Source organism: Notolepis coatsorum (assembly GCF_963971535.1).
Source record: "Notolepis coatsorum genome assembly, chromosome: 10".
Lineage (NCBI taxonomy): Eukaryota > Metazoa > Chordata > Actinopteri > Aulopiformes > Paralepididae > Notolepis > Notolepis coatsorum.
Window position 1 is genome coordinate 54,002,801 of NC_140174.1, and position 25,606 is coordinate 54,028,406.

Genomic DNA, 25,606 nt, shown 5'->3' on the forward strand with positions numbered 1-25,606 from the left:
GCGATTACATAATTGTCAGACTGTAATTATTGTGTAACAATAACCAGGGTGCAGTAATCACCCGACGTAGCCATTGTGTAACTAGGCCAATGATACAATAATAATCATACTGAATGGGAGCACGGTGTGCGTGTCTTTTATTGAGCCTATCATAACCCTTTTGGTGTGGGTAATGTTAATATAATTAACCCTTCCTATTTAACCTTCCCTTTCCTACTGTAAGGTTTCTGGTGTTACTGAGGGAGGGTACTGCTTGCGGGGGGAACCAAGTTATTTATTTACCATCCAGTCATTAGGTGTGGGGGGGTGCTAAGGGGATAATTGGGGAGAGTGAGGGTGTGTTGTGGAGTACTGCTGACTGCCCAAGAGAGAGGGAGGAGGACCAGAGTACCGGACCAGGTTTGTAAATCCTGGGCCTCATACACTCCCACTGCCAGCCTTCAGTTGACGCTCCTGACCCCAAAGACGGAGGTGCAGCTAGTCAGAGTGCTGCTGTGTCTCGCTACCTAGTGACCGTGCACCACAGTTCCCACGAAGCAGGGATAATCCACCCTGCTACACACTGTTTATAGTGTTCCGTTGATGTCATGCCTAGCCGTATGCATGTGTTAAAATGATGATCAGAATACCAATAATCCAGTTTAGTGAGCTATCATGTCCAGTAGTACATCTTAACAATGCAGATAAACAACAAGATAAGGGGCAGAACTACAATTCTCAATCCTGTACAGTATAAATGGACTGCATTTATATAGCGCTTTTATCCAAATCGCTTTACAACTTACGCCTCACATTCACTCGTTCACTCACACATTCACACGCCAACGGTGGAGGCAACCATGCAGAGTGCCAACCTGCTCATCAGGAGCAGTTAGTGTTACGAGTTGTTAAGTGTGTTGGACCCAGGTGCAGTACAGAACAGATAATGATGAGAGGCAGATGTTGGTTTTCAAACAAGGCACTGTTACTTTAATTTGTGTAACAAACAGCACACGCAAACGATGACGTGTAAACAAAAGGGATTATTTGGCATACACGTCAAATGACGGAGTTGTATACAAACAAAAGAGGAGAATACTTTGTCTCCAGATGAGGGAAAGCAAAGGGGAGAAATCAAGTCTCCAAAAAAAAAACAGGGAATATACTTCCGACGACGATGCGGCATATACACACAGCGATATAACACATTAACGTAATGGATTGACACAGCAATCAAAGTGACATGATAACAAAGAACATTAGCAAACATACTATCCTCCTATGGCAAGGAGCGATAAGGTTTACTCACACAGGTATTACTCACAGGCAGTTTGGCGATCGACTCACAGTGTCAATAGTAACACGGAAGAGCATATAAAGCCACCTTATCTAGACACACCAGGTGCCAATGAATGCAATTAGGGCAGATAGACAGGTCAATTACCACCAGGTAACGCTAGGGATTTGCTCCCTGAGGAGAGCAAAACCCCAAACGTTACAGTTAGGGGTTAAGTATCTTGCTCAAGCACACTTCAACACAGTGCTGGGAGGAGCCAGCATCAAACCGATTACCAATTCCGATTACCAGATGACCGCTCTACCTCCCAAGCCACTGTCACCCCTGTCAGCTACTGTCATCACAATGTACATATATCTGGGGTTGTATACAGTATATAGGGGTGGTCATAGTGTGTATACTCATAGCCCGACAAGAAGAGCCTGTCACTTTCACAAGTTTCATGTATTACTGTTATGGGTTTTCTCTTGTTCACCCCAACTCTGTTATCTAGCTTGATAAAGAAGCAATAATATTATGTTTTCATGAAAAAGTTACATAGTGCAAGACATTTGTGTTCTAGATGTACATGCAAAGGGAGTTACAGCACTACGGTGTGAAATGAAACGTGGATATAATGAGCTTGAAAACAGCCATTTGCCGACGGTGGAATTGGAGTTCAACAAAGAGCAGCAAATTACACAAAGCGCTGTGAATGGGATTATTTACACCTTCACAGAAGTACACACAAACAACACTCACACACGCCCACACACACACACACACACACACACACACCCACACACACACACACACACACACACACACACACACACACACACACACACACACACACACACCCGCACACACACACACACACACACACACACACACACACACACACACACACACACACACACACACACACACACACACACACACACACACACTCAAACAATGGCGAACAGACAGCTCTTGGGCAAAACCATCTCGAATTAATAACTCCTTACACAGGCTGGATGTATAGGTGCTGTTGTTTTCTGTGGAGGGAGAAAAGGCCTAATTACCTGCTGCCTTTGTTGGCGCTTCACACTGAGTAAACACCTCTGGGTTCTATATTATCTCTCCTTTGTGTTGCCATACCGGGCTATTACTGGAGGGAGTGAGAAAGCTAGCACACGGCAGGGTTAGAGATGAATGGGGACTTGGGGCAAAAATACCATAGAAATTTCATCATAATTTCCCCTGTCAGGCGTGTGTACAATGCCAAGGCATGATTAAAGATCAATTCTACACACACCCAAAAACTGGCAAGCGTATACCTGTTAAAGGGCGCATTACTTGTACATCTGCTGAAATGTCTGTGTAATTTTTCTTATGTGGGCAAAACAACTAGAGCCTTTAAATTGAGAATCAGTGAACATAAATGTTCAGTCAGAAATTCAGATGTCAAGTCATCGGTAGCTCGAAAATTTTCTAAATGCAAACATGCCGTCAACGATCTTAAATACATGGGACTCGAGTTAGTCCACAGGCCCTCTAGCCGTGCCCGCGGGATGATTCTGACCGGCCCGCGAAAGATTACATGATATATATATATTTTTTTTTTAATATATTAAAAAAAAAAAATGTACTTTTTTTTCCATGTCAACGTTCACACGCACAATATACGCTTAGGAGACATGCTCAGAAGATGTTGGTTCTCTTTGGATCCACCTACATATGTGGCCGAACTGAAGAACACTATAATATTTATATTGTGGTGGACACTAGATGGAGGTGTCTCACTTCAGAATGGACACTGATTGAGTGACTTAAGGGTGTTGATTGAGTTGACTTAAGGGTGTGGCTGTACCTTGGTTCTGTTGGATTTGTTTGGAAGTAAAGTTCAGAGACTCGATACTCCGTCTGCTCGTCTCATTGATTCACTTCCACAGTGGTGACCCTAAACGTGTGAAATATGAGCAATAACGAGAATCCACCGGCTGTGGTTCCCGCAGTGTATGCAGCTACAGTCAAGTTGCCAGAGTTTTGGCAGCATGACCCGGCCCTGTGGTTTCAGCACATCGAGGCACAATTTCACCTCCGCGGAATAACGTCGGATGAGACGAAATATTACCATGTTGTTGCGGCATTGGATTCCTCCACTACACGCCGGCTGATGGGATGCCTGAGAGAGCCGCCAGCAGCCGGCAAATACGACGCGCTCAGAGAACAGCTGTTGCGCATTTTCCAGCTGTCAGATGCAGAGCGCGCGGAGCGCCTATTGTCCCTCAACGGATTGGGGGACAGTAAACCAACAGAACTGATGGAGAACATGCTAGCACTGCTTGGTTCAGGTGACGCTACATTTATTTTTGTGCAGCTGTTCCTGCGTCAACTCCCGACTCCGGTGCGCACGGCTCTGGCCAGCTCGCCTCTCGTGCGCACCAAGGATTACCGGGGATTGGCAGAGGAGGCGGACAGAATACTACTGGCCTCCCGTCAGTACTGTGTGGCTGCTGTGTCTGATCGGGTGGCTGATCGCAGGGATCAGACACAGAGGGATGATAGAGGGCTTTGTTATTATCATCGCCGTTTTGGCAACAAAGCGAAGAGCTGTGTTCCACCATGTACCTTTGGTAACCAGGGAAACACGAGAGCCGGCGCTCGTTAGCGGCTATGAGCGCTGGCGTCAATATCAACAAGCTGTTGTTTATCGAGGACACGTTGTCTGGAAGGCGTCTGTTGGTGGATTCTGGCTCCCAGAGGAGGATCCTGCCTGCGTCGTCCATGGACGCCTTGGGAAACGGTCATGGACCACCCCTGGACGCGGCTAATGGGACTTCCATCCGTACGTTTGGTACCAGGTACGTGACTATGTGTTTACATGGACAGCAGTTTAGCTGGGAATTTATTATTGCTTCAGTGTCGGTGCCTATACTGGGCGCGGATTTTTTGTGTGCTCACAGACTGTTAGTGGACGTTGCGAACCGTAGGCTGATTGGCTCTGTGTCCTTTGACACATACCCCTGCACACTGGGGGGGCCGGGGCCGCCTGCCCTGGCGAATATGATCGCCACAGGCGATATGTACCAGCGCCTCCTCGCTGAGTTTCCTGCTCTGACTGTCCCCACTTTCTCTGCCTCTGTCGCCAAGCATGGGGTGGAACATTACATCCCAACGGTGGGCCCGCCAGTTTATGCACGGGCGCGCCGCCTGGATGCTGCTAAACTCCCAGGACTGCAATAGCCAGGGAGGAGTTTGCCACAATGGAACGGCTCGGCATTGTGCGCCGGTCCAACAGTCCTTGGGCCTCCCCACTACACATGGTCCGGTGATTTCCGTCGCCTAAATAACATCACCACTCATGACCGGTACCCAGTGCCACATATCCAGGATTTCTCTGCCCACCTGGCGGGCGCCACAATTTTTTCTAAAATAGATTTGGTGCGTGGCTACCACCAGGTACCGGTCCATCCGCTCGACGTGCCCAAGACTGCCATTATCACCCCGTTTGGACTGTTTGAATTCCTGCGCATGCCATTCGGCCTTAAAGGGGCAGCGCAAACATTCCAGCGGCTGATGGACTCTGTGCTGCGAGGCCTGTCATTTTTGTTTATTTATCTGGACGACATCCTGGTAGCCAGTGCATCGGTGGAGGAGCATCGGGGACATCTCCGTCAACTGTTCGAGCGGCTCAACGAGCATGGGCTGATCGTGAACCCGGCCAAATGTCAGTTTGGCCTGCCGGCCATGGATTTCCTGGGCCACCATGTCTCTTCCCAGGGGGCTGTTCCTCTACCCGCCAAGGTGGAGGCAATTGCTGCTTTCCCCCGCCCCCTCACCATCAAACCTCTCCAGGAGTTCCTGGGGATGGTTAATTTTTACAATAGGTTTATAGCCCATGCGGCTCACCTGATGAGACCTCTGTACGAGGCGTTGAAGGGGAAGAGAGCCAACGATGACGTGGGCTGGTCCCCGGAGCGGGTCCAGGCATTTGAGGGCTCTAAGGCTGCCCTTGCCAACGCTGCCATGCTGGCACACCCATCTCCTGCTGCTCCTATAGCCCTCACCACCGATGCCTCCGATTATGCAGTAGGTGCGGTGTGCGAGCAGTGGGTGGCTGGCGCCTGGCAGCCTCTGGCCTTCTTCAGTAGGAAGCTGCGCGACAATGAGAGGAAGTATAGTACATTCGACAGGGAGCTCCTGGCCCTCTTCCTCGCCATACGTCACTTCAGGTTCTTGCTGGAGAGCCGCAAGTTCACAGTTTTCGTCGACCACAAGCCCCTAACGTTTGCCATGGCCAAGACCACGGAGCCATGGTCGGGGCGGCAGCAGCGCCAACTTTCCGCCATATCGGAGTTCACTACCGACATCCAGCATGTAGCCGGTAAAGACAACCAGGTGGCGGACTGCCTCTCCCGGGCGCGCGTCAGTCCTGTGCACCTGGGCATCGACTATGTTGCCATGGCTGCTGACCAGCTCACCGACTCAGACCTTCAGGCGTTCAGGACGGCTGTGACAGGACTTCGACTTGAGGATGTGGTGTTTCACGACTGCGGCGCCACGCTCCTCTGTGACGTCTCCACTGGCCAGCCCCGCCCCATGGTTCCAACTGACTGGCGCCACCGGGTATTTGACACCATTCATGCCCTTTCACACCCTGGGGTAAAGGCGTCGGTCAAGCTGGTAGCGGCCAAGTTCGTCTGGCCGGGCCTTAGGAAGGACGTCAAAGTATGGGCGGCCTCCTGTGTGGCGTGCCAGCGTGCCAAGGTACATCGTCACACTAAGGCCCCCCTGGAGCCGTTTCTCATTCCAGAGAGGCGGTTTGACCATGTCCACGTGGACCTGGTGGGCCCACTTCCCCCGTCTCAGGGTTTCACACACCTCCTCACTATGGTGGACAGGACCACCAGGTGGCCGGAGGTTGTTCCCCTGTCATCAACAACGGCTGCGGAGGTGGCTCGGGCGTTTATCTTCGGCTGGGTCACTCGGTTTGGCACGCCATTGGACCTGACTTCAGACAGGGGATCCCAGTTCACTTCTGAGCTGTGGAGCACCGTGGCTGAGGGACTTGGGGTGAAACTCCATCGTACCACAGCATACAACCCAAAGGCCAACGGCATGTGTGAGCGTTTTCACAGATCCATGAAGGCCGCTCTCCGGGCCACGCTCACAGATGGCAACTGGGTCGACCGTCTTCCGTGGGTCATGTTGGGCCTGCGTACTGCCCCTAAAGAAGACCTGCAGGCCTCTTCAGCCGAATTGGTTTTTGGTCAACCGCTGAGGGTCCCAGGGGAGTTCCTTCCTGGTTCCTCTGCCCCTTGGTCCACTACAGCTCACCGATCTGCCTTCCAGGACGCAGCGAGGGTGTTTGCCCCAGTTCCCACACATCACTGCCTTCCCCAGTCCTACATTCCTAAGGACCTGATGACTGCGAGGTATGTGTTCATCCGTCATGATGCCCACCGTTCTCCACTGCAGGCTCCCTATGACGGGCCCTTCCGCGTCCTCGAGCCGGGCCCCAAGTACTTTGTGGTGGACATGGGGGGGAATAAGGAGCAGATCTCAGTCGATCGTCTTAAGCCTGCTCATGTGGTCCCAAATGGGCCGGTGGAGCTGGCTCAGCCCCGGCGCCGGGGCCGGCCACCCAAGTTTTCCCCTGTCCCATGCCCTCCGGCCGTTGTTACCCCTACCTTTCCACCGACGAAGCCTCGGCGGCGGCGGGGACGGCCCCCTGCCCCTACCCTTACCCTTTCCCCTTCCACGTTCCCTGTGACTGTTAAATACAGTCGTTATGGCCACGTGCTCAGACCTCCTAAAAGAGACTGAAGACACTGGGTGCACTGTTTTTGGGGGTTTGTTGTGTTCAGTTCCGTTTGTTTGGTGTTGCACTGAATGTCAATTCTGAATGTTCGGGGGGGGCCTGTGTGGTGGACACTAGATGGAGGTGTCTCACTTCAGAATGGACACTGATTGAGTGACAGGAGGGAGTTGACTTAAGGGTGTGGCTGTACCTTGGTTCTGTTGGATTTGTTTGGAAGTAAAGTTCAGAGACTCGATACTCCGTCTGCTCGTCTCATTGATTCACTTCCACAATATATTATATGCTATAAGATGATGTGATGTCTTTAGAAAGCTAAGAAAATCCTTGTTTCAATAGTATATGAAACTCAAAATGCCCTTTGTTATTAATGTTTCACATTTTGTTTATCATTTTGGAAATAAATTCTATTTGAATAAATTATATTTTTGAAAGCTAACCTCATCTTTTAATTGCCAAATAATAACATACACTCTTACCAGGGGTCAAAACAATGCCATTTACTGCTTTTTATATAGAAATAAAATGTATATTATGCATAATTGAGTTTGGAATTTTGGCCCGGCCCCCCAACATATTTTCAGTTGCTCATTCGGCCCCCCGGGAAAAATAATTGCCCACCAGCCTGTTCCACCCCGGGTGAAAATCTGCATAAAATGTATACCTAGGTAAATGGAATATTGCTCCACTTCTACAAGGGCTATTTGCATATTCTTGGTATCTAGGTATATCTATGGACCTCAGTGAATGTATTCTCAGTGTCAGAAATATTGTGTCTATTACTAGGCTTGCTTAAATTGTGATGAAACAAAGGAAAATAGGAATTATGATTTTTCTTTTCATCTTTGACAGTGAATAACACCATGATAATAATGACCAGATTTAAAAAACGACCACTGAACTCATTCAGTACCCCCTTGAGATCATGTGTACAAAAGATCTAAGGAAATTAATAAAGGGAAGATGATAAAACTGAAGGTTCTGTATATACAGTACTGAATTATCCCATCTGGACCAATGCAATTTGAAATATTATTATAGAATATAGAATATATGCTTATACATTACCTTATTATAGCCAATTCGCACATTTATATATATATATATATATATATATATATATATATATATATATATATATATATATATAGTATCTTTCAAATGGCCGAGTTCAATTTGGATATAGTATCACCAGGCGAACAGATACTGATATTTACTGTAATCGACTGTACTTTTTTATTTCCCCCACAGTGTAACCATTTTGAAACTAATTTCAGATCTAACTGTTCCTACATGGTAACAATAGTGAGGAGAAACTGACTGCATTTCAATATTTGTCAAAAACGTTACCTTTTGTAGCTTATTATCGCGAATCATAACAATTATTGATATGATTCATTCAGAACGCTGAACTTTGAACCACCATAGTATGTGACAGGAAGTGTAGATCGGAGAAATTTCAACGCTGGCCGATAGCTATGAATCTCCTCTACAAAATGGCCGCAAAAAAACTACAATTCCCATGGTTCAACATTTCCATTTCCGGTTCCGGGTCAGATAGACGATTGCATATCGAAAACTTAAAACGATATAAGTACACTTTTAACCTATTGCTAAACTATTGCCAACCTAACGTTTTACATTCTACATGCATTTGTGACATAGTAGTGATGTTAATACTTGAAAACGGTTGATTTTAAAATCACAAATTATTTTCATCATTCATAAAAATATGCCTATATGATCATAATGTCAAAAGGGGTCGGTACCGACCCCGTCGAGTGGAACAGGCTAGAGGGGGTGACAGGCATAAGTTGCTATTGCAACGTGAATGTTATTATATCCATTTGTTCAATTGCATTGAACCAAGGGGAATGAATGAAGAGAACGTGTTAACCTGTTTCCTATAAGTGACTTTTACCATCATTATTATGATTTCATGATTATTATTATTGTTTTTACGAATGAGGAAATGTTTTCCTATGTTGCTCATAAGAGAATTTTCGTTTTGCAAATATTGCGGGCTCATCTATTTAGCCCTATTAACTATGGGTAAGATGTATTTTGTTTCTGGCATTTTTGTATTTAAGAATTGACTCCATATTAGAAATGTCCTTCCTAGGGTCAAAGTTGACCAGTAATCCCAGGCACACCTGTTTTTTATGTCACTTCCTGCCCACCTTGTATATAGCCACCATTTTGCCTAAATTAATACTGCTAGCCATCAACACTGAAGAAGGAACACATTGGTTCTGAAACATGTCTGTATCCGGCTGCAATTAAAATTTGAAACCTGAGAGTGCTGGTCCGGCTTCCTGCTTTATTCTATCATATGCCCTCAAAAATGAGAGCTTTAGGAGGCGAAAAATTCCCTTGACATTAGATTTTTCCTTTAGACATTTACATTTAGTCATTTAGCTGACGCTTTTGTCCAAAGCGACTTACAAATTGTGAACAACAAGTCAGCAGGAGGGGTACATCTCTGGCAGCTAAGGGTCAGTGGCATTGTTCGTCAAATAGTGTCGAACTTCAGTGTTTTTTCACGAACATATCTGGAGCCATTGACATTAAATGATAAAAACAAATTAAATAGAATACTACAATTAATTTAAATGATAAGTGAAAGACGTGGTTTATTAACCCTGTCTGATCAAACACAGACGAGTCCCTCCCACCATCTGAAAGTTAGCTACTGTACATCTGCTGTGAGCGGCGTGGAGGAAGATTGATAAGCAATGGAGCGTTTTCTCACCATAACAGAAAAAAGAGAGCAAACGATTTGTGAAAAAAGGTTGCCCCACCAAACAAAACTGTAAAACAGAGTGCAATGGAGTCCTGGAAATTAGACTGGGTTGAGGTTGTGGAAGAATCCCTTTTGTTTGTTCCAAGACAATAGCTTAAATCTCACACCTTTAGGAAGAGCCAAGGGCCCTACAGCTTTCCATCCCTCCCTACTCTTAAGCTGCGGTTACATTAAAGGGAAACAACAACGTTTCATTTTCACTTTTCTGAACGTTGTGTTTATGCAGTCAGGTTAGTCTTTGTCTCCTGTATGCGCGGGAGGTATTTGTCGCATGCACAAGCCAGACAGAGAGAGAGAGAGAGCACAGAGCGCACGTGTGTGCAATTTAAAGGGGAACTATTTTACTATTTCTTTCACTATTTGGGCACTTTTACACAATTCCTGTGAGTTTATGGAACACCTCTGTAATTTTTTATTTTTTTTAATCATTGTTTTGTATTTCTAATCAAGTCCTCAAAAACAGCATTTTTCTACCTCAAGATCTTAAGCCGTTTTGAGCCTGGGCTCCAACCACTGTGGGAACTGTGTGGAGTGTGTGTGAGCAGCTAAAGTGATATTACCATCCCGTATAGGGTTGATATTAGGAGTCATCATAATCGGACTTTATAGAGTGAAATAGGACATCATGAACAATGTAAGAGAGCACAATAACACACATAAACACATCCCATACCTCCCCATCCTCCCGCTTCCCCAAACGAAGCAGGAATAGAAAATAAAAAAGCATTACCTTTGTGAAGCTGCTGGGCAATACACGGTGTGAAAATGGGGGTTGGCGGAGCCCAATAGCAGAACACAGGAGAAGGGAGAATGGAGCGTTGTAGGGTGTTTTAATGGTATTCCCCAAGCAGACAGTGTAACAGCAGGAATGTGCAACACACAGGTATAGGAATGTTTCTTGGGGGGTGAGGACAGGTGCACTCCCTGTGCAGCACGGGGCAGAAGACACAGGTCTGTGTCGTGGGTGAGAGCAGGAGCACTCCTTGTGCAGCACGGGATGTCCAGGTAGCTGGTGTACTGGAGCGAAGGTCCTAGGTAGCCAGTTTAACACTACGACGCGGTCTGGACAGGATCTGCAGATAGATGTACCGTCTCGCTGATCAGGGGATGAGTCACAGCCGTGTTGATAGAAGAGCTTGGCAGCGTGTGAACCCGGGGAAGGGGTGCTGCCCATATATGGGTGTGAGGCTTCCGCTGTGAATGTGGGAGAGGATGAGGAGGAGTGAAGAAGTGATTATGACAGGACCCCCCCCCCCCCTCTACGGGCGCCTCCTGGCGGCCCGCCAGGCTTGTCAGGGTTGGCCCGATGGAAGTCCTGGATGAGAGCCGGGTCCAAAACCATCTGGCGGGAGGCCCAGCTGCGCTCCTCTGGGCCGTAGCCCTCCCAGTCGACCAGGTACTGGTAGCCGTGGCCGCGGTGCCATATGTCCAGCAACTGCCGGATAATGTAGGCCGGGTGGTCGTTGATGACCAGCGGAGGGGGAGGCTCCAGAGCTGGGGGAGACAGGGGACTGGAGACCACCGGCTTCAGCTGGGAGACATGGAATGAGGGGTGAATACGCATATGGGAGGGAAGCTGGAGTCTGACGACTGAGGGGTTAATGATTGACAGAATCTTGTAAGGACCAACAAAACGGGGGGTGAGTTTTCGGGAAACTGATTTGAGTGGCAGGTCCCGAGATGAGAGCCAAACCATCTGACCTCGTTGATAGTCGGGGGCCGGGGTCCGGTGGTGATCGGCGAAGCGGCGGTTCTGGTCAGCGGAGCAGAGAAGCACGGCCCTGGTGTCCTCCCATACCCTCCTGCAGCGGCGAAGGTGCTCCTGCACAGAGGGAACAGAGATCTCCTTCTCCTGTGCAGGGAACAGTGGGGGTTGGTTGCCCAGAGAGGACTCGAAGGGGGACTGACCTGTGGCCGCGGAGGACAAGGAGTTGTGGGAGTACTCGATCCACGGCAGGAAAGCACTCCAGCCGGAGGGGTCCCGGGTCGTCACGCAGCGGAGGGCGGACCCCAGGTCCTGGTTGGCCCGCTCCGACTGGCCGTTGGTCTGCGGGTGGTATCCGGAGGAGAGACTGACCGTGGCCGCCAGGGCCCGGCAGAAGGCCTTCCAGACTTGGGAGATGAATTGAGGGCCCCTGTCGGAGATGATGTCCACTGGGATCCTGTGGAGGCGGAAGACGTGGAGCACCATCAGGTCCGCGGTCTCTGAAGCAGAGGGGAGTTTGGGGAGAGCAACAAAGTGCACAGCCTTCGAAAAACTGTCAACAATTGTGAGAATGACTGTGTTACCATGTGAGGGGGGCAGACCGGTGACGACCGGGAACAGGGAGCGGACAGAGGAGCCCGGCGGGTGGTCGGTGGGAAGCTTTCCACGAGCACAGGCGGTGCAGGCAAGGACGAAGGCGCGGGTGTCCTCCCTCATGGAGACCCACCAGAAGTGCCGCTTCAGCAGGGACAGGGTACGGTCGATCCCAGGATGACACTGGAGCACCTGGGAGCGGACAAGGTCGGGAACAAAAAGCCAGTTAGGTGGGCCGTTACCTGGATCAGGCTGGACGCGCTGAGCCTCCCGGACGACGGACTGAATCTCCCAGGCCACCACTTGGAGCCTGGCCTGTAGGTCAGGGTGAAATTGAACTGGGCGAAGAACAGTGCCCAGCGGGCCTGGCGGGAGTTCAGGCGCTTGGCCGTCTGGAAGTAGGCGAGGTTCTTATGGTCAGTCCAGACCAGGAAGGGGATCTCCGAATCCTCCAGCCAGTGCCTCCATTCCTCCAGAGCCAGCTTGACTGCCAGGAGCTCCAGGTTTCCAATATCGTAGTTGACCTCTGCTGGGGTCAGGCGGCGAGAGAAGAAGGCGCAGGGGTGCAGTCTCTGGTCGAGAGCGGAGCATTGGGAGGACCGCCCCCACTCCGGTACTAGAGGCGTCCATTAGCAGTGACAGAAAATTGACAGCACAGTGACAGCAACAGTGGAGAGTACCAATCAGTGACAACACAGGAATGTGGGCGTGACAACCAAAATGCAAATACCAACCTGTCAGAATGCAGGTAGGTGAATTCCAATGGGTGAAGGCAATCACAGAGACAGAGAGTGTTTACTCTTGAACAGGTTCGACTTTAATAGTAAGAACACAGAGTAAATTCTAAGAGAGAACAAGTGCTAATCGCACAAGTGTAAAATAAGGTAAATGGGAGCTTATTGGAGGTCCAGAGTAGAACCGTCCGCGTTATCCCCAAACGCAATTAGTGAAGACCTGACAATGGACAAGCAGAAGAGAGGTATGTTACATAGAGACAAAATACCAACATTCCACACACACCCCCGTGACAGCCAATCAGGAACCACCCCTAAGTGACAGCACTAATTGACAGGGAAATGACAGGTGACAAGCCCAGTGACATATGCCAGGAATGTGGGTGGTCACCGACCGAGGTCGGTGTCCAGAACGTAACAGTACCCTCCCCCGACGAACGGCACCAGACGTTCACCTAGGAGCCTCGGGATTCAGCCGCCGGAAATCAACGATCAGGCTGGGATCTAAAATATCCCTTTGAGGCACCCAAGAACGCTCTTCTATCCCGTACCCCTCCCAATCCACCAAGAACTGAAACCCCCTACCCCTCCGCCTACAACCCAGTATCCTCTGCACCGTGTAAATGGGTTGACCGCCAATAAACCGGGGCGGAGGAACCACAGGCAGTGGCGGGGCCAAGGGCGATGAGAGGAATGGCTTCAACAGGGACACATGAAACGTCGGATGAACCCTCATAGAGCTCGGAAGTCGTAGCTTGTAAGCCACTGGATTAACCAGATGAATCACTTTAAATGGTCCTATAAAGCGAGGAGCCAGCTTCTTGGATTCCACCCGGAGAGGGAGATCCCGGGTGGAAAGCCAAACCCGCTGCCCTGGACGGTAAACTGGAGCCGGACGACGCTTACGGTTAGCCTGCCGTTGGGTACTAACCGAAACCTTCTGTAGCGCCTTCTGAACCTGTTTCCACGTCCTGCGACAGCGAGCCACATGTGCCTGGGCCGAGGGCACCTCCGCCTCCTGCTCCTGCTCGGGAAACAGAGGAGGTTGAAAACCATACTGGCACTGAAAGGGAGACATACCGGTAGAAGAGGAGAGAAGGGTATTATGCGCATACTCAGCCCAAGCCAACCTCCTACTCCACGTTGCCCAAAAACCGTTGTAACCCCTTGAGCGACGAAGGCCGTGGCCAGTCCAAAACTGCACTCACCTTGGCTGGATCCATGCGCAGATCGCCCTTCGTCAACACAAAGCCCAGGAAGGACACGGTGTCCGTGTGAAACACACACTTCTCAGCCTTAACGAATAGTTGATGCTTGAGGAGACGGTCTAGCACCTCCCGAACGTGCATTTGGTGTTGCACCATATCGCGAGAAAAAATCAGGATATCATCTAAGTAGACAAACACCGACACCCCAATCAAGTCTCGCAGCACGTCGTTAACCAGGGCTTGGAAGACTGCCGGAGCATTAGCCAAACCAAAGGGCATGACCAAATACTCATAGTGCCCATTGGGTGTGTTAAATGCAGTCTTCCACTCGTCTCCCTCTCTAATCCTGACCAGGTTGTATGCATTACGTAAGTCAAGTTTAGAAAAGACCTGTGCCCCCTGTAAGCACTCAAAGGCCGTGTCCATGAGGGGTAAAGGATATCGGTTCTTGATGGAAACGTCATTCAATCCCCTATAATCAATGCATGGGCGCTGATCCCCATCCTTTTTATCAACAAAAAAGAAGCCAGCGCCGGCAGGGGAAGTGGAAGGGCGTATGTGCCCCGCAAGCAATGCCTCCTCTATGTAGGTGTTCATGGCCAAGGTTTCGGGGCGTGAGAGAGAGAACATTCGCCCCGCGAGGCAGGGAGGTACCGGGTAGAAGATTAATGGGACAGTCGTATGATCTATGAGGCGGAAGTGCTTTAGCACGCGTCTTGCTAAAAACGTCCGCCAGGTCCCAATAGATCTCAGGCACCCCTATTAAATCGGGATTAGAGGGTAGATCATAATCTGCCACGCTCCCCACCATCCTGGAGAAAGAGGGAGGAGACAAAAGAGAAGAGGGGGGGGGAGACAAGGGTTTGGGCAAACTCCCGCTGACGATCGACTTGACGTCGGCCGCCGTTGAGAGTTCGCCCGTGCTCCAATTAATGACACGAACACATGACGACAACCAGGGATGACCCAACACCATGACAGAATAGGGGGAAAAGATGACAAAAAATGTAACCCATTCCCACTCCCCACCCTCCACCCGGATGTGTAAGGGAACTGTGCGCTGGGTGACGCTCCCACTGCCCAGAGGCCGACCGTCCAGGGCATAAACTGGTAAGGGAACCCCTAAATCCTCCACTGGGGTTCCCCACTCCTTCACCAATCCCACGTGAATAAAATTGCCCGCCGACCCTGAGTCAATGAGAGCCTTAGTTCCCCTAATGTCACCCCCACAGTTGATCGCCACCTCAAAAAATGTACGAGAATCCGTGGTTTTGGCAGGAATGAGCCCACCTGCTGGCGCCTCTTCGAAGCCCGACGGCGCACCTTCCATCCCCGATTGGCGCCGAGCCGATACAGCCTGGACCCGACAGCTGCCGAAGCGGTGACCGGTGCGGCCGCACCGGAAGCAGCGTCGCTCTTTGATGAAGCGCTGCCTCTCGTCGTCCGAGAGCGACAGCGCTCCAAGCTGCATGGATTCATCACCCAGTGGCCCTTCGTGTAATGCATGGAATTATCAACACCAGGAGAAGAAGGAAAACATACCTGGGCCTGGGTGTTGTTGACATGCTCCTTCTCCCTCTCCCGGTGCCGATTATCCATCTTGATGGTGGTGTTGATCAGCACTTCCAGCTGCTCGGGGATCTCACGCGCGGAGAGAGCATCTCGCATCCGCGCTGAGAGTCCCCTGACGAACAGAACCACGCAGACGTTCTCCGCCCAAGCTGTCTCCCGAGCCAAGATCCGAAAATTTATAGCATAAGCTGCGACCGTGCGGAGGCCCTGCCGGCAGTCGAGAAGACGACCACCAGCCTCGAAGATCGAGAGTACCCGGGAAGTATCGAATACTCTTCTCAATTCCCGGGTAAAGGCGTCCAGACTGTCGCAGATTATCGCCCCTGCCTCTAATTCCGCCGTAGCCCAGGAGAGAGCTTGACCGGTGAGCAGTGTGATAATATACGCTACCTGCGCTGTCTCCGATGGAAATGATCGTGGTTGCAGCCGGAAAACGAGTAGACACTGGGTGATGAATTCCCGACAACCATCCGGTGATCCGTCATAGCGAGCGGGCGCCTGCAGATGTGGTTCGCGGGACCGCTCCTGGACCCCGAACACCCCCCGACTCTCCTCTGCGTGGAGCGCTGCTTCTCCCGCCGCCGACTGAACACCAGCCACTCCTTCTTGGGCTTGTCGGGCTGTGGCCAACGCCGACTGCGCCACCGCTTGGGATGATCCGACGACCCCATTGAGTCGGATTAACTCGGCGCTGACCAGCTGCTGATGTTCCTCCATCCGTGTCTGGGCTGCTCCCTGCGTCCGGAGCATCTCCATGATGGCCTCCATGGAATTCTGATGGTCAGGTCTTCTGTCAGAATGCAGGTAGGTGAATTCCAATGGGTGAAGGCAATCACAGAGACAGAGTGTTTACTCTTGAACAGGTTCGACTTTAATAGTAAGAACACAGAGTAAATTCTAAGAGAGAACAAGTGCTAATCGCACAAGTGTAAAATAAGGTAAATGGGAGCTTATTGGAGGTCCAGAGTAGAACCGTCCGCGTTATCCCCGAACGCAATTAGTGAAGACCTGACAATGGGCAAGCAGAAGAGAGGTATGTTACATAGAGACAAAATACCAACATTCCACACACACCCCCGTGACAGCCAATCAGGAACCACCCCTAAGTGACAGCACTAATTGACAGGGAAATGACAGGTGACAAGCCCAGTGACATATGCCAGGAATGTGGGTGGTCACCGACCGAGGTCGTTGTCCAGAACGTAACACCAACCACCAGGTGAAAACATTCCAGACTGACAGCTGGGTTCCCGGGAGAGGGAACACAGAATGTTACAGTACCTACCCCCGACAAACGGCACCAGATGTTCACCTAGGGGCCTCGGGATGCAGCCACCGGAAATCATCGATCAGGCTGGAGTCTAAAATATCCCTTTGAGGCACCCAAGAACGCTCTTCTACCCCGTACCCCTCCCAATCCACCAAGAACTGAAACCCCCTACCCCTCCGCCTACAACTCAGGATCCTCCGCACGTATAGACAGGCTGACCATCAATAATGCGAGGCGGAGGAACCGCGGGGAGTGGCGGGGACAAGGGCGATGAGAGGAATGGCTTCAACAGGGACACATGAAACATCGGATGAACCCTCATAGAGGCCGGGAGCCGCAGCCTGTAAGCCACAGGGTTCACCCGACGAAAAGCCAAACCCGAAAGCCAAACCCGCTGCCCAGGACGGAAAACCGGAGCCGGACGACGCTTACAGTTAGCCTGCCGCTGAGCCTTAACAGAGGCCTTCTGCAGCGCCGTCCGCACCCTGTTCCACGTCCTGCGACAGCAAGCCACATGTGCCTGGGCCGATGGCACCTCAGCCTCCTGCTCCTGTTCTGGGAAAAGAGGAAGTTGAAAACCATATTGACACTGAAAGGGAGACATACCAGTAGAGGTGGAGGAAAGGGTATTATGTGCGTACTCAGCCCAGGCCAACCTCCGACGTAGCACCTTAGGACCCCCTCCAGATCCTGGTTGATGCGCTCCGTCTGCCCGTTCGACTGCGGATGGAACCCAGATGACAGGCTGACGGAGGCGCTGAGGCTGACAGCGAACGCCTTCCAAAACCTGGAGGCGAACTGAGGGCCCCAGTCGGACACAATATCCACTGAAGCCTGTGGACCTGAAAGACGTGCTGCACCACCAGGTCAGCCGTCTCCCGAGCCAAGGGGAGCTTGGGAAGGGGAATGAAATGAGCCGCCTTGGAGAATCGGTCCACTACCACCAAGATGACAGTGAACCCATCCGACAGAGGAAGGCCAGAAATGAAATCCAGGGATATGTGTGACCAGGGACGTTTGGGAATAGGAAGCGGCCAGAGAAGACCCGCCGGTGCACGGCGAGAGGTCTTACTGCACGCGCACACCGGGCAGGCCGCCACAAAGGAGCGCGTATCCCCCTCCTCTGTTGGCCACCAAAACCTACTACGGATAAACTCCAGGGTTCTGGCGGCCCCAGGGTGGCCGGTGAGAGAGGATGTATGCGCCCACTGCAGCAGGTGCCAGCATGCAGCCTTGGGCACATACATCTGCCCCGGAGGACCTCCACCAGGATTGGGCTCCCGTGTCAGAGCCGATCTTACCACCCTATCTATGCCCCATGACACATGTGCCAAAATCAAGGCCTGTGGAACAATAGGGTGGGGCTTCTCCTCTCGACCCGGAAGGTCAAACTGGCGTGACAGGGCGTCAGGTTTGACGTTCTTGAAACCGGGACGATAGGAGATGGAAAATCGAAATCGAGTGAAGAATAATGCCCACCTGGCCTGGCGAGCGTTAAGGCGTTTAGCCCCTTGGATGTAAGCCAAGTTCTTATGATCAGTCCAAACAATGAAAGGATGTGCCGCACCCTCTAACCAATGTCTCCATTCCTCTAGTGCCAACTTGATCGCCAACAACTCCCGATTACCCACGTCGTAGTTACGCTCGGCCGAAGACAGCCGGCGTCTCTGAGAGATCATTCCTCTCACCGCGGTGTCAGAGGCATCCACCTCCACAATGAACGGAGTCTCTGCATCGTGGCGGATCAGTACAGGGGCGGAGGTAAAACAACGTGTTAGGTCGCAGAAGGCCGACTCTGCCCTAGGCGACCATTCAAAGCCAGGGAGAGAGGACTTAGTGAGAGCTTTTAAAGGATTGACTAAGGCGCTAAAATTGCGAATAAAACGCCTGTAAAAATTTGCTTGGAAAACTGACGGAGCATTAGCTAAACTAAAAGACATGACTAAATACTCATAATGCCCGTTAGGTGTGTTAAATGCAGTTTTCCACTCGTCCCCCTCCCTAATCCTGACCAAATTGTATGCATTACGTAAGTCAAGTTTAGAAAAGACCTGTGCCCCCTGTAAGCACTCAAATACGGTGTCCATGAGCGGCAAAGGGTATCGGTTCTTGATGGAAACGTCGTTCAATCCCCTATAATCTATGCACAGCCGCTGACTCCCATCCTTCTTAGCAACAAAAAAGAAGCCAGCGCCTGCAGGGGATGTGAACGGTCGAATACCCCCCGCGGACAGTGCCTCTCAAATATAAGTGTTCATGGACACTGTCTCAGGGCGAGAGAGAGAAAACATCCGCCGATGGTGCGGAGAAGTACCAGGTAGAAGATTAATGGGGCAGTCGTAAGGTCTATGAGGCGGTAGTGCGTTAGCACGCGCTTTACTAAAAACATCCGCCAGGTCAAAATAGACCGCAGGTACTCCTGCTAAATCGGGGTTGGGAGATAAGACGGAGTCTGCAACGTTCACCGTCATCCTGGAGAGAGACAAAAGAGGGGGGGGGGGGCGCGGGTGAACTCACGCCAGCGTCAGCCTTGATGCCACTTCCCATGGAGAGTTCACCCGTAGCCCAATTAATACGAGGGTTATGCACAACAAGCCAAGGGTGACCTAGTACAATTACAGAGTGAGGAGACATGACAACATAAAATTGTAAACACTCCCACCTGCTACCCGCAACCTGAACAAGAAGCTGCCCGGTGCACTGGGTAATATTTCCACTACCAAGTGGTTGACCGTCCAAAGACCGAACTGGAATAGGTACCTCCAGTGTTTCCAACGGGACCCCCCACTCCAATGCCAAACCCACATGAATTAAATTGCCCGCTGCCCCTGAATCCACCAAAGCCCTGGTCGTCTTAAGAGAATCCCCCCACCCAACATTTTCAAAAAAAGTGTGTGTGTCATCAAGTCTAGTCAAGTCAAGAGTTTTATTTGTCACGGCATACGAGTATACAATGAAATGCGGGTGGTCTTGCCCGCAACGATGTGCAATACAGTGGTACAACATATAATAGAATCCAATACAAAAACATTGTGCAATAACAGGTAACAGGCAACATGGTGTGACATCTCGGCATTTGTACATAGTTATTTACAGAGTATATAGGACATGCTAGGTAGCTTTGGTAGTGCAATACACTGTTACTGTTGCTAATACTAGTTTAAAGTAGCCTTTCCTTTTGGCAATAAGTGTGGGTGTGTGCGGCATGAGTGTGTGCCCGCTCATGTTAAAGTGTCAAAGTGGCTGCTAGTGTGTGAGCGTGCACAACGTGCATGTTGTGTGTGTGCTCATGTGTGCTTATGTGTGGATAGTTCAGTGTTCTGTGGTACTCAATGTTCATTGTTCAAGACTCTGATGGCCTGGGGGAAGAAGCTGAGCCTAAGCCTCTCTGTCCTAGTAGCTGGGGTTCGCAGGCGTCCATGATTGGAGAGAAATGCCCACCTTCTAACACCTTCCTCAGGTCTAGCGGGCCCCTCCGTTTCCCGAGAATCCCCGACAGTTAGCGAAGCGATGCCCCGTGCGGCCGCAGCGAAAGCAGCGCTTCTCGCTGACACGCCTCTGCCTCTCCGCGTCAGAGAGGCTCAGAGTGCCCAGTTGCATCGGCTCGTCACCCAGGCTATCTCTCGTGTGATGGTATGCTGGTGGATCGACAGAGTACCTGTGATGAAGCCTCCCTCTCGCGCTCCCTCTCCCGGTGCCGATTGTCCATCCTTATGGCCAGGTTGATCAGATGGTCCATGCGCTCGGGTAGCTCCCTTGTGGATAACTCGTCCTGCATCCGCACAGAGAGCCCCTGCAGAAAGAGAACACAGCAGGGAATCTCTGGCCAGGCCGCCTCTCGAGCTACAATACGGAAATCAATGGCGTAATCTGCCACAGAGCGAATGCCCTGCCGGCAGGACGTAAGTCGACCACCGGCTTCATAAATGGAAATCACCCTGGAGGTATCGAATATGTGGCGCAACTCCAGAGTGAAGGCATCCACACTGCGGCAGATTACTGACCCATTCTCCCACTCTGCTGTAGCCCAACTGAGAGCACGACCTGTGAGGAGGGTGATGATATACGCTACCCGAGACACATCGGTGGGAAAAGTACGAGGCTGCAGTTGAAACACGACATGAGTGACGAACTCACGACACCCCTCTGGAGCCCCTCCATATCGATCCGGCGGCGGCAGTCGTGGCTCCCGGGATTCCTCACGACCCACAGGATACATCAGCCCTCCTTCCCCGCCGAACGGCGAGGCTCCCGACACCGCTCCCATCGAAGATGCCGCACCGGCGGCTGTAGAGCGGGCGTCGTTAGCCGCAGCTAACGCTGAAGCAGCTGTCTCTTGCGAGACGACGGACAGGTCTCCCAACCGACTCAGCTCAATGCCTACAGCCATCTGGCGTTCAAGAAGAACCCTCAGCTGGTCCCGCTGAGCCACCATCTCCTCCCGAATTTCCTCGTGGAACTCATCATTGGCTGGAGCTTCTGTTACGAATGCAGGTAGGTTTTAGAGTTCCAATAGTCGAGGAAGAAGGAGACGGAGAAGTGGTTGCTCTTCAAAACAAGTGTGTCCTCTTTATTGCGAGACACATAGAGCAGAATAGCAGTATACACAAAGGACGCCAGGCGTCAACTGAGAACAGAACTTAGAAGGATCAGCACTCGTTCAGGGAAGTCTGCTCGTAGGAATATCTGAAGCTCCAGCAGGGAACAAGAGAACAGGAGTCATTATAAGGCCACATTCCTAACATACCAAGGTATCAATTAGTGACAGCCAGAATGACAGCCAGTGACAGCATCCAGAGGTGACAGTCAATCAGTGCGAGACAGCAAACCAGATTTTTTTTTTAGTTTAGTTTAGTTTATTTGACAATTATTAAAATACATTACATGTTACAACAAGTCCTGCATCCTAAAATTATCAAGGATAGCACAAAAAAGTCTTATTTCCATTGTGGTCCTTGGTGTCAGCAGCACATGGTATTTACATAAACATGTATTACACATATTACCATCAGCCTACAGTCAGGGCCGCCTGGGAGAAATGCGAGGCCCTGTGCGAGATGTAACGCGAGCCCCCCCCCCCCCCCCCCCCCCAAGGTAAAAAAAAAAAAAAAAAAAAAAATTATATATATATATATATATATATATATATATTTTTTTTTTTTTTTTTTTATATACAGTCAACATATTCTTAAATAATAGCGCTGCCCGAGGCGGGGCATGATACAGTCAACATATAGCAAAAGAGAGAGCGAGAGAGAGCTCCCGTTCTACAGTCAATATACAGTGTACAGAGAGAGAGAGAGAGAGAACATGTGTGTTTGTCATGTGTGTGTGTGTTAGAGAGAGACTAGAGCATGTATGACAGATTCAAAAGGACAAAGATCAACACTTAAATCTAAGAGAGAGAGAGAGAGAGAGAGAGAGAGAGAGAGAGAGAGAGAGAGAGAGAGAGAGAGAGAGACATTGGAAAGAAATTGAAATGCTATTTGGCCCTAAACAGAGAGTACACAGTGGCAGAATACCTGAGCACTGTGACTGAAGATCCTTGAGCACAGCCTAGCCATCGAGAAAGGCCGCCATAGGCAGACTGTGTGTGTTAGAAAGAGAGAGAGAGAGAGAGAACATGTGTGTTTGTCATGTGTGTGTGTGTTAGAGAGAAACTAGAGCATGTATGACAGATTCAAAAGGACAAAGATCAACACTTAAATCCAACAAGAAGAGGGTATACCAGAGAAACCAAAGCAGCAAGGAGCCAATGGCCGACATCAGCTAAATAGGCTAGCCAGGTACTGTGACACCAGGCCACACACAGCTTTGGCCAATGGCCCAACGCTACCCAAGCTACACAAACGACCATTCACACACAGCACATGTCGTATCTCCAAATGTTGTGAAGTAGCATATGTTTTGCCTGGAAAAAAACATCGTTATTAACAAAACATTCGGGAGGGGAAGGAAGGAAGAGTGGGGTAATGTCATGACATTTTCATTAATCTTAGTTACCTGCACGAGGTACGCAGGGCGAAAGGCCGCAACACAGGTCTCCACGTTGACGAAAGGCCTCTCGCTGGCGGGACAAAAAGCTATGGCCAGAGCCTTGTCATGGTGCAGGCCCGACTACATCTTCTGTCAAAGGGCCTGCTATTCTCAAGGCTAACTGATAGCATCAAACGAACGTTCCCAGCTGACGCTAAACAGCTAACTGGCTAACAGTTAGCTCAATCAGGCACCTGGCTGTACAGCCAGGTGCTCTCACCACCAGGCACACACCGTTAGCGTTAGCTACTAGTAGTATTAGCTAGTCGACCAGTTTGGCTCCAGAGAGAGAAAGAGAGATGTCAGGTCCACGGCGGGTATATAATCATAGGTTGACTCACGTCACTCACCATAACGCAGTATCAACGTGGAAGGAGACTTTCTTGGCCCCACGGTGTAATTTCTTCTTCATCTTCTTCGAGTACTTTCCGGCAGACTGGACACCTTTCGGCGTATTGCTGCCTAACAGATTTATCTGCTCACAAGTTCTCTTCTCCTTCTTTTGAAAAGACATCCACTCGCCTCGCCTCGCTCCTCTGGATAGGCCGTTAGCTAAGCTAGCTACTAGCCGACAGCATCATGGCTATCCCGACTGAACCACACGTTAGCACTCAATATTATAACGTAGCTAAAGCTAACTAGCTGTCCCTGTCTTTAGCCGGGATGGCTAGCCTGACTGAACTGTCTAACATGCAACAACTTTCATCTTCAGTCCATCTGCCGAACGATGTCCTCTTCACCTTGTCTGGGATAAACTCCAATGCTGCACGCGCGGAATAGTCAGACGCTTTAGAATAGTGTAACCCCTCCCCTCATTGAAACCAATGCCTGCTGCAGAGCACCAGAGCTCCAATAGTGACCCAGGTGCAGACCCAGGAACAAGTCATTCTACAAACGTGTCTAATGTGAAATATATAAGCATATAAGCAAAACTAGATTTTAGGTCTGTGATTAAAAAGGGCCTCGCGGGAAGGGGGGCCTCGCAAAAAAATAAAAAAAAAATAAAAAAAAAATAAAAAAAAATAATAAAAAAAAATAATAAAAAAATTTAATTTTTTTTTTTTTTTTTTGCGAGGCCCCCCTTCCCGCGAGGCCCTGTGCGACCGCACTGCTCGCACACCCCCTGAGGCGGCCCTGCCTACAGTATATTGCTAAAAATAGAATTAAAAAGTAAAATACAACATTATTAATAAAATATACAAATACAATATACAAAATGTACAGACACACTAAAACTACCCTACATTAAAAACCAGAACCTTCCTTAGTTACTCTGGGACATTTTCTAGGAGCCATTTCCTAACATTCACCTTGAAACTATACAGGTTCACGATCTGTTTGGTGGTCAAAGGCAACTCATTCCACTCCTGTGCTCCTTTGTGAGTAAATGAGCACTGTCCCATCTTTGTTCTACACCTTGGAGGATGCAGGTTTGCTATGCTAGATCTCGTTCTGTGGCTGTGTGATTCACTAACACTAGGAAAATAGTTACTAAAATATTTGGGGGCCCTGTTATTTATTATTTTGTGTACCATGTTGAGCCTAAGCTGGGCTACTCTGGCCTCAACTGGTAGCCAGTTGAGCTCCTGAAAATGTCTCCTCCCAACATGATCACAAGGTCCTAGGCCCATCACAACCCTGATCAGCTTATTCTGTGACACCTGTAGTTTCTTCTTTAATGAAGCTGACAGTCCCTCAAACCAGGCTACACTAGCATAATCAAAATGACACTGCACCAGGCTGTTGGCCAGTAGTCTAAGGCGTTCCCTGTCAAGAAGATTGGCCTTTCTAGCCAAAAACCTGGTGCGGGCATTTACCTTACCCAGCACCTGTAAGGCCATTCCCTCCCCCCCCAGACTGTCATCCAGCATACAGCCCAGGTACTTCACTGCCGTTCTTGCTGCTATAACCTCAGACCCTAATTCTACCTTGAGTTCAGGAGCCTTTTTTAATCTGGGCTTAGATCCGAACAAAATAGACTCTGTTTTGCCTAAGTGAAGTGATCGAGCCTATTGTCAGACAGCCAATTCCTGACCTTAGAGAGTTCCTCTCCTAGCCTTCTTTGGAGTGTACTCAGATCCTTATGGGAGATGAGCAAAGCTGAATCATCTGCAAATAAGAATAAATTACAAGAACATGCTTCTCTCATATCATTTATGTACAATAAAAATAGCAATGGTCCTAAAACACTTCCTTGCGGCACCCCACAAACTATTGGTTTGGCATTCGACAAAAAAACCATTGACCTCTACCCTCTGGTCCCTGTCTGTCAGATATGAGGCAATCCACTTTACAGCTGTATCATTCAGTCCCAGAGCTTTCAGTTTATTAAGCAGTAGACCATGATTTACTGTGTCAAAGGCTTTCTGAAGATCAAGTAGACCATTCCACACAGTTTCCCTTCATCCATCTCCTTTCTAATAAAATCAGTCAGATAAAGGAGGCATGAGTCTGTAGTGACATATAATTAGTGCACATCTTTTTTTTTTATCCACTTTTTCTCCCATTTTTCTATTTTTCTCCCATCCCAATTTTCATATCGTCCAATTCAACCCTCCCCTGTCTCCGAACGTTGTTTCTTGCCTCCCACAAGCCGGCTGCAATGTGGACTAAGTCATACATA